The sequence below is a fragment of the Eulemur rufifrons genome, chromosome 30 (genome assembly GCF_041146395.1).
Source record: "Eulemur rufifrons isolate Redbay chromosome 30, OSU_ERuf_1, whole genome shotgun sequence".
In the NCBI taxonomy this organism is placed as follows: domain Eukaryota; kingdom Metazoa; phylum Chordata; class Mammalia; order Primates; family Lemuridae; genus Eulemur; species Eulemur rufifrons.
In genome coordinates, this window is record NC_091012.1 from 138,764,669 (window position 1) to 138,777,078 (window position 12,410).

The 12,410-nt window shown below is 38.6% G+C and overlaps 1 protein-coding gene across 1 annotated transcript in view; it reads left to right on the top strand.

The window, feature by feature from the left end:
• The window catches only part of ANOS1 (anosmin 1), a 150,467-nt gene that overhangs the window by 83,299 nt on the left and 54,758 nt on the right, over positions 1-12,410 (top strand). The window lies entirely within an intron of this gene.

Genomic DNA, 12,410 nt, shown 5'->3' on the forward strand with positions numbered 1-12,410 from the left:
TAGAAGCTTTTTAAAGGTACAAACTGTCCCTGCTCTCCCACCTCACATCTTGGCTATCCTAGGAGTAGTTCTGCACATGTCATTAAATGTTCCAGCCGTTTGAGGGAAGTGACCCATATAATTGTGATCAGGGATTCTCAGACATTTTCATCTTCCTGTTTTCTCTCAGGGCTCCTCCCTGTGACCTGGGCAGAATGCTGGCCCAGTTTTACCTGCATGGGAGGGAGGCATCCGACTTCACCTATGCTGTCAGTTGCATTATCTACCTACCCACCTACCTGTCTGTCATCTATCCATCTATTATCCTTGTGAGGAGAATGTACCATGCAGGAGGAATGCTGTCTAGCATCATCCACAGTGTGAAAGTGGGGGAGAGAGGCCATGCTGCACTGTCTCCCCCAGGGTAGACGAGGGACACAGGCTCTGTACAGCCCGGGTTCTGCTAAGGTGTAGCCAGAAAGACGCGGGGCCCAGCAGGCTGCCTGGTTCCAAAGACAGTGGCCTCAAGAAGCCAGGAGAATCTGAAAGTCCTTGAGGGCCAGTAGAGAAGGAGCTGCAAGAATGCGCCAGAACAATCAGGGAAGCCCAGGTGAGGGCTTGGGGAGTAGCCACAAGAGGTGCCCCTTGACATCAGAATGAAATGATGTTATGGGGCAGCTGAACACAACTAGAGGCTAAAAGGGGGCTCTCCCAGGGGATCCAGAGAAGCATGGTGGTCTGGTCTCCATCCACTGCTACTGCTGTGATCCTGTTGCCTGGGTTTCACTCTGGAAGGTACCCAGATCCTATCCAGAGAAGATGACTGTGGAATTGGGATAATAATGGCTTCATCAATATACAGTATGCATAAAATCTCTTCATGATCTTAGCTGGCCTTCTCGATTACCCTAGAGTTAAGCAAGGCAGATAGTGAGCCCCCAAGAGTTGCGTGTGGAAGCCATGAGGACTGGGAAGTTGAGGCTGGTCAGGTGAGTGGCTCGCCCAAGGGCCAGCACTCCAGGTGGAAGGGCTGGGTCTAAAGCGATTATCTTCTGACACGACTTGCTAAATAAGAGTTGCTGCTGATGGACTCCATGTGGTCCATCACCAGGGGTCATAGTGTTATTTCAGAAAAGTGGAATGAAAGTGTTTCTCAATTACTAAAGTGATCAATACACGATCGTCCTTGTTTCAGTTTTATTTTGCTCTGATAGTTCCTGCTCAGCATTCTGTGACTGGTGGAATACAGGTTGTTTGCAAACCTTTATGTAAGCATGCCTGTTGCTAGAAGCACTCAGGCTTGAGGATTCCTGTCCATGTCGTCTTTGAAACATTTTGTAATTGTGAACATTAAAATGCTTCAACTAATACATAGGTCTGCTGGCTATTTAGCCAATTGCCCTGCGACTGACACCCATAGCTAGGGTCATGATTTACTGTTAGATCAAATAGAAAAAGAACCTTCAAATGTCTTTTTGTATCCTGCACTTTTCTAGATGCCGGGAATGGTATGGAGTTGTATAAATTGTGCTTTCTGCCATTCTTCAAGGGAATTGACATATTATCCATCTGTTTTATTCAAAATCCAAACTTTTCTAGCAAACGTATGCACTAAGTGTAATACATCTTTGTATTAGCTATCATTGCTGCATAACAAATTACCCCCAAATCTAGTAGCTTAAAACAACACATCTTTCCAGCTCACAATGTCTGCGGTTAGGAGTTGGGGTGCAGCTCACTGTAGCCTCTGCATCAGAGTGTCACAAGGTTTTAATCAAGGTGTCAGCTGGGCTGCATTCTAGTCCTGGGGCTCTGCCAGGCACAGAGCTGCTTCCGAGCTCATCATGCTTGTTGGCAGGATTCCCTTCCTTGCACTTGTAGGACAGAGGTTTACTTTCTTTCTTTCTTTCTTTTTTTTTTTTTTTGCTGGCCATTGGCCACAGTCTATGCTCAACTCCTAGAGGCACCTGCAGTTCCTTGTCCTGCCCTTTTATGGGCAGTTCCTGACATTCCTATGTGCTCCCTCGAGGCCAGCAGGAGAATCTCACTTTCCAGTCCACTCAGACACAGTTCTGGGTGTCACAGGCTGATCACAGCAGTGACGCCTTCACCTTTGCCAAATGCTATGGGCTAGGAGCAGGTCGCAGGTTCCTACCGCTCCCTGGAACACCAGTAAGGGGGGATGATGGCACCAACGTGTGAGTCAGTGGGGATCACTGAGGGTGTCTACTGTGGGAAGCAAATCCAAAGTAAGGATTTGGGTTCACCGACACATAGATGAGGCAGCAGAAATAAAAGTAAACCAACAAATTGATGTGAAGACAAGGGCAGTGAGGCCATCTGGTGCCTTTTCGTACATTCTGTAAAGTATGTTCCCACTTGTACTTTTTAGAAAAGATTTACTCATTCATTTATTCAACATGAACTTTTTGAGTACCTACAGTGTGCCCTGCAGTTTGGTGGCGGGAGCTGCAATTTGTTTATGACAGTAAACCAACAGGACAAAAATTCCTGCCTTGGTGGGGTTTATTTTCTCCTGAGTGGAAGAAGATCTCAGCTGGGAATGAGAACATGACTCTAATCCTAACTTCAGAACTGACTCATGACATGTTTTCAGGCAAATCACTTAATTTATGTCTTTAACTTCATTTTCAAAGGATGGATTTATTCTATTTATCTTACAGAGTGTTGTCGTTAAAATAGATAATGAATGTGAACGCACTATATGGAGCTTATAAAGCTAAATGAAGTAACAGAATATATATATTTATTTATTATTATGTGTTATTGGCTTGTAGGTAACAGCTCTGGGAGATGTCTCTGAATCAGCTGTTAATTCTGAATTCTTGCATTGATAATCTATATTGATGCAATTAGATCAAAATGTCTAGTTGAGTGACTATTGCACTCCTACTTTTATTTTATATTCTATTCTGCACATAAAACATGTGTCTGCATGAACTAAAATATGTTTTTATAGAATTTTGAGGAACAAGGTGTGCTGTGCTATTTGTTTTATAAGTTTATTATCTCTAAATATCAGTGACTCTGGGCTAATATTTTTATATCTGATCCCGGGGAAGGAAGATATAAATGAAGGTCATTTGAAACCTTTCTTCCTGGAAACTCCAAGTGCAAGAGCTGGATTCTGTAACTGCCATTCTTTAAGATAACTGTGAGGTCTTCTGAACCAAATCCAGTTTGTTAAAATGGGACTCAGGTGTTTGAATTGTGATGCGCTCTGGCAGGAAAGATTAATTGAAGCATTTTAAAGGTGGGCAAAACAGATGCCAGTTAACGTGAGGAACTTTGTTGAGCTGCCTCAGCCCAATGGTCAAATAACTCAAGCCTTGATGCACCATTTTAGTTGCTTTGATTGTTTTTATGTTTCTGTGTTGTTTTTGCTTCCATTTTATTTTGCAGTAAATATATCTGACTATTGTGTTGAAATAGGCTAAGCCCTCTACACACTGAAGGCTGTTTCAGCATTGTTAAGGCCAGTCATTTCTTGAGGCAGGCCTGATACAACCCTGTCCATCCTCTCCATTCTCATGTTATTTAAAAATGCATACAAAGTCCACGTTGGCATGACTCTCAGCTTTCACTTTGTAAAAGTTCAGACCCAAAAGGGATTCTAGATTTCATTCTTCTTCAACTGAAACAACTAGACTGTTAGATATGTTTGGCCCAATGTGTTTATTTGCAAGATAGTCTGAGGTTTATTTGTCTTCTAAGGAGTGAGTTGGCCAATCATGACCTACACAGCAAACTGCCCTGCCTCTTGTTTTTGTAAATAAAGTTTTATTGGAACACAGCCACACTGGTTTGTTTACACACTGACTATAGCTGTTTTTGTGCTACGACAACATAGCTGAGTAGTTGTGACAGATCATGTGGCCCTTAGAGCTGAGGCTACTTACAATCTGGCCCTTTGCAGAAAAAAGTTTTCCAACTCCTGCGCTAAGAGGAAGAACTGTCATAATTATTTCACAAAACCTACCTAACAATTTGGAGTGCTATTTTTTAATCAGTGTTACTAGCACCCATTTCTAAACATAATGCATTGTCTGTGGTCATTGTTAATCACGATGTAAAATTTCCTACGCGGAAGAGACTTTTGGAGGCATGTTAATAATAACATACTTAGAATTGGTTCTTTGCTTTCTGATGTGCTGATTTCTTTCATTTCTCATTTGATTATCCATACTTTGTTATAGATAAACAAATAACTTTTGCTATTTTTAGGCTGATGTCAGAGTTAATAATGCTATTTTTTAAATGAAGACGTTAAATGTTTGTGTTAGAACAGGAATAAAAGAACTTTCAGGAGTCCTTCTCTGGATTTATGGGATAATTTTTCATGCATTGTTTTTTTAGAACATGGTGAGCCATGATAGATATTTAGGCAGATAGATCCTGCTTTGCTAGGTTATTTTATAAGCTAACTATTACCACCATTCTCCTGTTTTTAAAAATCTTAAAAACCATGTTAAACCTTTCCTCACTGATCATAAAATGTATGTTTTTCTGCATTTAAACATCCCTTTCTCACAGTTGATAGGATCTTAAAATTATAAATGACAATAATTTCTTTCTCATTATTAATAGTGTATAAAATAATCATATGTATTATAAGCGATGTTGTCTTAGTTTTGATGACACTGAATGTATCATGTTTTCTGAGTTGCCTGCTGGCTGGAGAAAACACCTCCCATCTTTGAATCTGATGTTTCTCATTCGTGACATCTCCGTGCCAGGTACAAACCCACTGGGATGTCAACATTGGAAGTATGAAATATACACTGGGCCCATGGAAAGCTGAAACCTCACCTATTTCAGGAATCAATTAAGGACAAAAATATAAGATGTGCTGGATAACATGCGTTCTGAGATATGCAGTCTTATCAGCCTGAAAGCAGGAAGGAAAAGAGGTGTTTGTTCTACTGCATATATAATTACTGAGCCATTTCTTTGTGATTTTTGCTTTTCAAAATGTTATTCAAGCTTATTGGATTTGATTTCCATAACATTTCTTGGAAGGAGTTAGGTCCAAATTTCATTAGGTAAACTGTACAGACAACCGATGTACAAGGAGAAAACAGGTTTATGTGGCCATGATCACATAGTTAGTTAGTGGAGGTATAGGATCTGAAATCCAGGTTGTATCACTCTAGTTACATTTCTTTTCTGCTATATCCTGTCCAGGATTTCCCTTCTAAACCCATCCAAATCACTGCATTCAAAGTAAAGGATGATGTTTTACTTCCCTTATTGGGAAATAAAGGACACACCTGTGTCTAATGTAAAGTTGTTGGCCCAACCAGCCCTGCTGGAACAGGCTCACCCTAAAACAAGCAGGAAGCTTTAGTTATTCCACATCATAGGTAATTAATGGCACCTCAAGGAAAAGAAGAAAGACAAGGCTCCCTACACTTTCAGGTAGCCTTGAAAGAAATATTTCGACACTACTGAAACGAGACCTCAGAAAGTAGACGGGCTAAGACGCATCCCTCTCCTGTGTGGGGATTTCTTGCACTCAAAATTTTTTATCTTGTCACCACTACACACCCCCGTTTCATGTCTTAAACTCTAGAGTATGAATTCAATGCATCCTTTTAGTAATTGAAACAGAGCCTTCACCTGTCTGCATACACCTGTAAAATAGTCAAAGGTACTGAAAGAAGCTTATGAAAGCTAGACATGAAAATGGTATAATATGTCCCAGATGTGTGTTGTGGGGGGGGGGGGGCGGGGATCAGCACACAGAATTTAGCAGCATTTGGTCATCTTTTGCTTAATATAGAGAACAATAACTTACCTAGTTAGAATACTCTTGTGAAAGGAAAAAATGGAGATAGGCTTTGTTGCTATTTTTGCACAGACACGTGTCTTTTCTTTCTTGGGTTATGGGATATACTAACGCCTCAATACAACCAAGCTGACTTTGAGTGCCACCCCACAGGAGTCACAGATACCATCATCTCTATTCTTTTGAAAAACCAATTAGTGAACTATCCTTAATTCATTAAATTAGGGTCCAATATAAAAGATGGACTCAGATTTTATTAAAAAGAAGTCCATGCTAGTTGTGGTGGAGGTGGTCAGAAATGGTCAGCGTATGTTTTGAAGGCAGCGCTAACAGAATTTGAGGACAGGTCAGATATGAAGAATGGCAGAAAGAAGAATCCATGATGGCACTGGGGCTTTTGTCCTTAACAGCTAGGGAAAGGAAGCTGGAATGTATTAATAGAGCGTGTCAGGCACAGACTGTTTATGCGGCATGACGGGGAGAAAGAACAGATCAGAAGTTTGGTGTTGAGCATATTATGTCTGAGATGCAGATTAGACATTGGTGTGAGATGTGTTGTAGGCAAAGAGAGACAGGAGTATGGAATTTCGGGGAGGATTCTAGGCTGGAAATATTAATACAGATGTCATCCTTAATCGATGGTACTACTTAAAGTCATAAAGCTGGATGAGGTGATAGAAAGGAAAGTGGTCCATGGATTAAGCTCTGAATCACACCAACACAGGAAGGATGAGGAGGCGAGAACAAAAGAGCAAGTGAGTCTCAGAGGCCAGTCAGGTGGGAGAAAATGGGGAGAGTGTGGAGTTCCAAAAGCCATATGAGGAAAGCTTTTCAGTAAGAAAGAGGTGATTGGTTGTGCAAAATGCTGCAAGAGTGTTGAGACTTGAAATCAGATAGTCACTCATCAGGATGTGTTCATGTACATTTTGTCTCTCTATTGGAAGGAAGTCAGAATGGAGGCCAAAGCTGTGACTTTGTTCTCTCTGTCCCTGTCATAGGACACACTGCTGGACACTGTTCAATTGCTTTTTGTACATGTGCTCCCCGTGGTTCCCTAGGACACGTGCTCATGTCTGTTGTAATGCTTCTGACATCATGGTGTGGTTGTTGCAACGTCTGTCTCCTGCAGTGGATAGCAGGCTTCTCTAGAGAGTGATGGGATCTTACCTCTCTTTTCTATTGGTGAATTTCTGGCTAATATATCAATTGCTCTTTTGTAAGATGTTTTGCAGCATGGCTCCCTTCCACCCACTCAGTGCCAGTAGCACACCCCTTTCAGTTGTGAGGACAAAAGTGTCTCCAGATATTGTCTAATGTCCTCTGGGAGGCAAACTTTCCCCAACTGAGAACCATCCTCTTACCTTACGAAATTTACAATTTACCTTGAACATTCATAATGAGGAATTGACATCCTATTTACATTAATTTTTGTTTCACTTTGTGTTGATCCAACCAGTCCTAAAGTGGTGTGATTTTCACATAGTAGTATGATTTTCACATAGTAATAGTGTACAAAGGAATAAGACATTTCAAGGAAGATTTCTAAGAAGATAAAACTGTATTTCTTTTCTGAAGTATGTTTCTTCTTGAAACTTGGAAGGATGCGATGAGTTTGTAGAATTGGACAGTGTTTGCAAAATTTTCTGAGATGGAAACCTACTTGAAACTTAACAATATTAATCAAAGAGTAAACATGTACATGTAACAAATTTATAGTGCATTTGTCTTTAAAAGACATTATTTACATGAGGATTTTAGGCCATCTATAATTAATTAACCTATACTGATTCCCGTTGTTTCTTGTAGAATTTCTAGAACTGTGTTTAGAAATTCTGATACATATATTAGTGGCAAACACTAATGGCACCTTGATTAGGCACCAGAATCAGGGCTAAGAATTGTGGAAGCTTTATTTAATTTAAGGCTTAGGGTAATATTTGATCCTCCTTTTGTATTTGGAGAACCTGAGACTTGCAGAATTACTTTTGCCCCCAAGTCATCCAGCGCCTACCCTCCTGATGCTGTGTGGCTCCTGCTCCCTCACACCTGCTGTGGCTCCCTATTTCTCTTCTGTTTTCCACATCACCTTTACCTCCTTAAATCTTCCTCAGTATTGGTCTCAGTATGGATGGCTTGTCTTAAAACTTTTCTCCTTGTCTAACCCTTTGTGGACTTCATATTTACATCTGCACCTTCCCATCTACTTTTACTATGATGCAAGTTAAATGGTTTAATGGTTTTACCTGTTTGTTAGGAAACGTGTAAAGTATAAGCTTAGTGGGGCACTGTTATCCCAGTCTCATCTGTTCCCCATTAGAGTCCTAGTACCTAGAAAGCCCCTTGAGTTTATGAATCAGTATATAAATGGCTTCGACGGGCTAATCATTTCCTTGGCATTCTTGGTAATTCCCATTAACAAAACACAGGAAGGAGGAGAAGGAACCAAATGATAGTTTAATCATGGTGTCCTGACCATCTCCGATTCTCTAGGATTTTTTGAATTTCTGGAATTATTTATGAGCCTGAAGATCTTTCAGCAAGATTCTGAAGTGCTGCTGACTCATACATGTCCCCAAAGTGACACATTTGCCTTCAAAATGAACAGAAGAACCAAGCCAAGAAGAAGGAAGCCAAGACAAACATAAGTAAAGATTACTATAATTGAAAAAAGAGGGTATGCACTCATAGAAAAGTGACTTCCCTAATAGGCAGGTTTCTAATTTTCTCCTAATTTTATATTGCTCATGGTTAATGTCCATAATTTGCCTGGGAATCAAATTAATTGCAATCACATCTAATAAATTTGTATTTGTATGTAATTGAATTTCCAGCAAATTGTAATTGCATTTCTAAGCATAAATTAGAAACATTTGAATTAAGAATTATTTTTCTTATTTCATGCATACTTACTATTTGGGTGCATTCGTTGAAAGACATACTGGGCAGTTTTGCGTGATTTTATAAAAAGCATATGTCTTTATTTTTTAAACTATATATATCCATTAAAAAGTTAATATAATAAACTACACAGAAGAGTGAAGCCAAACCATTTATCCAGATTTATCATCTAGAAATAGCCATGTTCACCATCCAGAAAAGATTTAATGCAGAGGGTTGAGACTGCTCTCCTAATGCCTGCTTGGACGGCTGGCCCCGGCTGGCATCTGCAAATGCTATACATGTGAGTTTTAAATAAATATTACAGTTTAACATTATTTGAATGTAACAGAAGACAGAGACCCCCTCAAATTTTAGAAAAAAAATTATGAAACTGAGATCGTTATTTTTTGAATTCTATACTTATTTACTGATGTCCAAACATTAAGTTTGAGGTAAATCACACTCATAGGTTTTCTCCATCACTCCTTCCAAATGCCAATTTTTCTAATACATTTGTGTTATTTTAATAGTTGTATTACATCAAATTCTCTTTCTTAACCATAAATCATCCATTACTTAATTTTAGTTTTATGTTTATGTGGATGGTAAAATGATTACTACTTTTTTAGCCAGTGTATTTATTCTTGGTTTTCTGAATTTGATTAATATCTTTATTTTTTAAAAAGCAATTTGTAGATGGTGAGTTTTTTCTTTTTTTTGAGTTTGTGCATGAGAAATTTTACTTACTGTTATATCCAAAGTATATCTTGGATTGGACAAACATTTTTTCTTGCATAATATATATTACTTTACTTTATTTGGGTACTGAATATCTAGCCCATTTGTTGTTTTTTTGTTTACTTATAGAATGGCTAGATTTTGCTATTGCATGGCTCACACACACACACACACACACACACGGAGTTTATCTTTCTTAGAATTATATAGACATTGTCTTATTGGCTTCACACATTAAATTTAACACAGAGAAATTTGGGGATGGTAATATTTTCTCTCTCATAATCAACTTCCCTTTTTTACCTAGATGCCTGAAAAATTGTATTAATAGTTTTACCCTTGGAGTTCAACAGCACAAACTATATTATGGTGTTTCTTGCCTTTTTCAATTATCCCTGGAACATAACCTGCCCTTTGATTTACAATTTTTTCCTCTATTCCATGCCTCTTTATTTCTAGTTTATTTTCTAACTTTATGTTTTTGTTTTGCCTTACATTTTATATTTTTATTTGTAACTCTCTCCTCTCCCTTTACATCTCACTCGGTTGGCTCACTACCTTGTCTGTGTGTGTTGAATCCCTAGTGTATGGAATTCACGTTCTGTCCATTGCCTTGCTCTTTGAGAGGAGAGCTTCCAGTCATTCTGAGTCACTCTCCCATCTCTTCTCAGGAATTGTAAGATGGCATTTTTGCATATTCATGTTATTTCTAAACATGTGTAGAATCATGCAATCTCTAATAACTGAACACAAATCTAGAGATCCATTCATCCAGGGCTTTCTAGTCTTGGCCACACATTGGGCTCACCTGGGGTGCTTTAAAATGTGCAGTTTCCAGGGTCCACACCAGCAATGCTGAAGTGATGGGTCAGGAGTTCTCCCGGGATATCAGTTTTCGAAGCTCCCAAGAGAATCCTAATAGGGGAGCAGGCTGAAGCAACTAGGTTAGCCCAATGTTCTTGTTTTACCGTGAGATATGGTGGGGCCTTTGAAAAACACTGGCTCTCACAGTTGCCCAGACTCTTGTGATTTTGGGTACATCACGCTCCCCCTGAGCTTCTGTTTCCCCATTTGTGGAATGGAAATAAATAATAATGGTTGTCGGGGCTGGAAAGGAGTAAGTGAGAGGAAGAAGTAAAGCACGGTATAGCGTGAGGGCCGTGGAAGACATTAGCATCTGCTCCCTATGAACTGCCACTGCTGTGATGGGGATGATGGTAGAGCGCTCCTCTCGGGAGATTGAATGCAAGGTGGCAGTCCTGATGGTTTTCTGGGAGCAGGAAGAGAAGCCACCCATGGCCTGGCTCTTTGCAAAGCCCGCTGTGTTCCTAGCGAACTGGCACATGGTGCGATCCTGTTGAATTGAATCAAATTCCAGATACAGTGTTCTCTCCATAGCCAAGGCCTCATAGTTACATGATTTTAAACATTTTAAGGTAGTTTACTGAATTGGATGTCTTTATGTTCATCATTCTATGATTGCTGCACAATTATTTTAACTGTGCAATATCTTGCATTTTATATCAAACTTAAACAAAGACAATAGTATCTTTTTCTAAAAAAACATTCAATAAATATCACCTATCATAATTAGTATTTCATTTTATTTTTAGCCACTTGCCACAGATAGGTAAAATAATATGTTTTATTTGTTTTTTCTTAATAACACTTAGCATATTGTCCAGGTAAGGCACTAAAAAACACATCTTAGCTTTTAGCTCTTAGGAGATGAGATTTAGGAGAGATTGATGAGAATTAATTAATATTGCATATTTAATTTATGTAATATGAGATATATATTATTTAAAATGTGAAGGAATTTTTACTTAATACAATGCTAGGCTTGAATTCAGCTATTTTTCTTTACTACTTTGCTTTATCTATCCCTTCTTTGGATGCATTTAAATACTAACGACTTTAAAAAATTGCATAAACTTTGAAGACTCCTGCTTAGTTTTGGGGACGGTGAGAGCAGAGAAATGAGCAAAAATTAAAGAGCCTACTAAACATATTTTTTTTCCAAATTTTAAACTGGAGCCAATGACATGGCAAAAGATTGACATTTATGTGATTTGCGAAATTATTCATATGGATAGTTTTATAATGGGAATTGTAGTTACATTAATTTTACAATTAATGATTTGCCTTAATTGCCTGAATATAATTGTATAGACAAGAAATAGAACATTGAGCACATGTATTTGTGTTGCCACAAGTGTCTTCACTTGCCATAAAATTTATGGGCATTACACTGATTTGAATAATTTCTTTCCTAATATTTTCACACTCCTCTTAACAAGTCTCTGAGTAATTAACTTGTAATATCACAAGAAATTTTACATGCTTAATGGTCATAAATTGCTTTTCTGACACCCACCTGACCTTTGCTCACAGGATTTCCTACAGACTATTAGGGAACCAATTTACACATTTTCTTTTTATCTAGAGTATTAATATTCACACTTTGTTTTCTCTGACCTGCACACATTTTTCTCCATGTTTCATCAACTAGTAAATTCTCATTAAACTATGATTGAAGATAGGGATAGAGACCTTATGTACACATACCATATGTTCTCTCATTTGTATTCAGACCATTAATATTTTTTGACCTGATCCAAGAGAATTATGCAAGAAAATTGATAGAGACCGTCAAAATTTGCCTTTGATTAATATCATCAACAGAACAATTAAACAGAGCTCCTCTGTAAGATTGTTTCACCAAATCTGTGTTGTTATAAGATGAACTTCATCTAAGCACAGACACTCGTATGAGTTCTAATAGTGTGAAGTTCCCCAGAAGCAGAGTCCAGTGCTGACCCTGGGAGTGGCAGGTTGGAATCTAGTGGCCAGTCACACTGTAAGAAAAGGCAGAGCCTACTTTCTGGTTTTGGATCTCATAAAAATTTTTGTCAGAATATCAGGAGAATTTTGAAACATTAAACAATAAACTTGTAGCAGTGAGAAAAGAAAAAAGACACAAATTACTTAACTCTTACTAGTA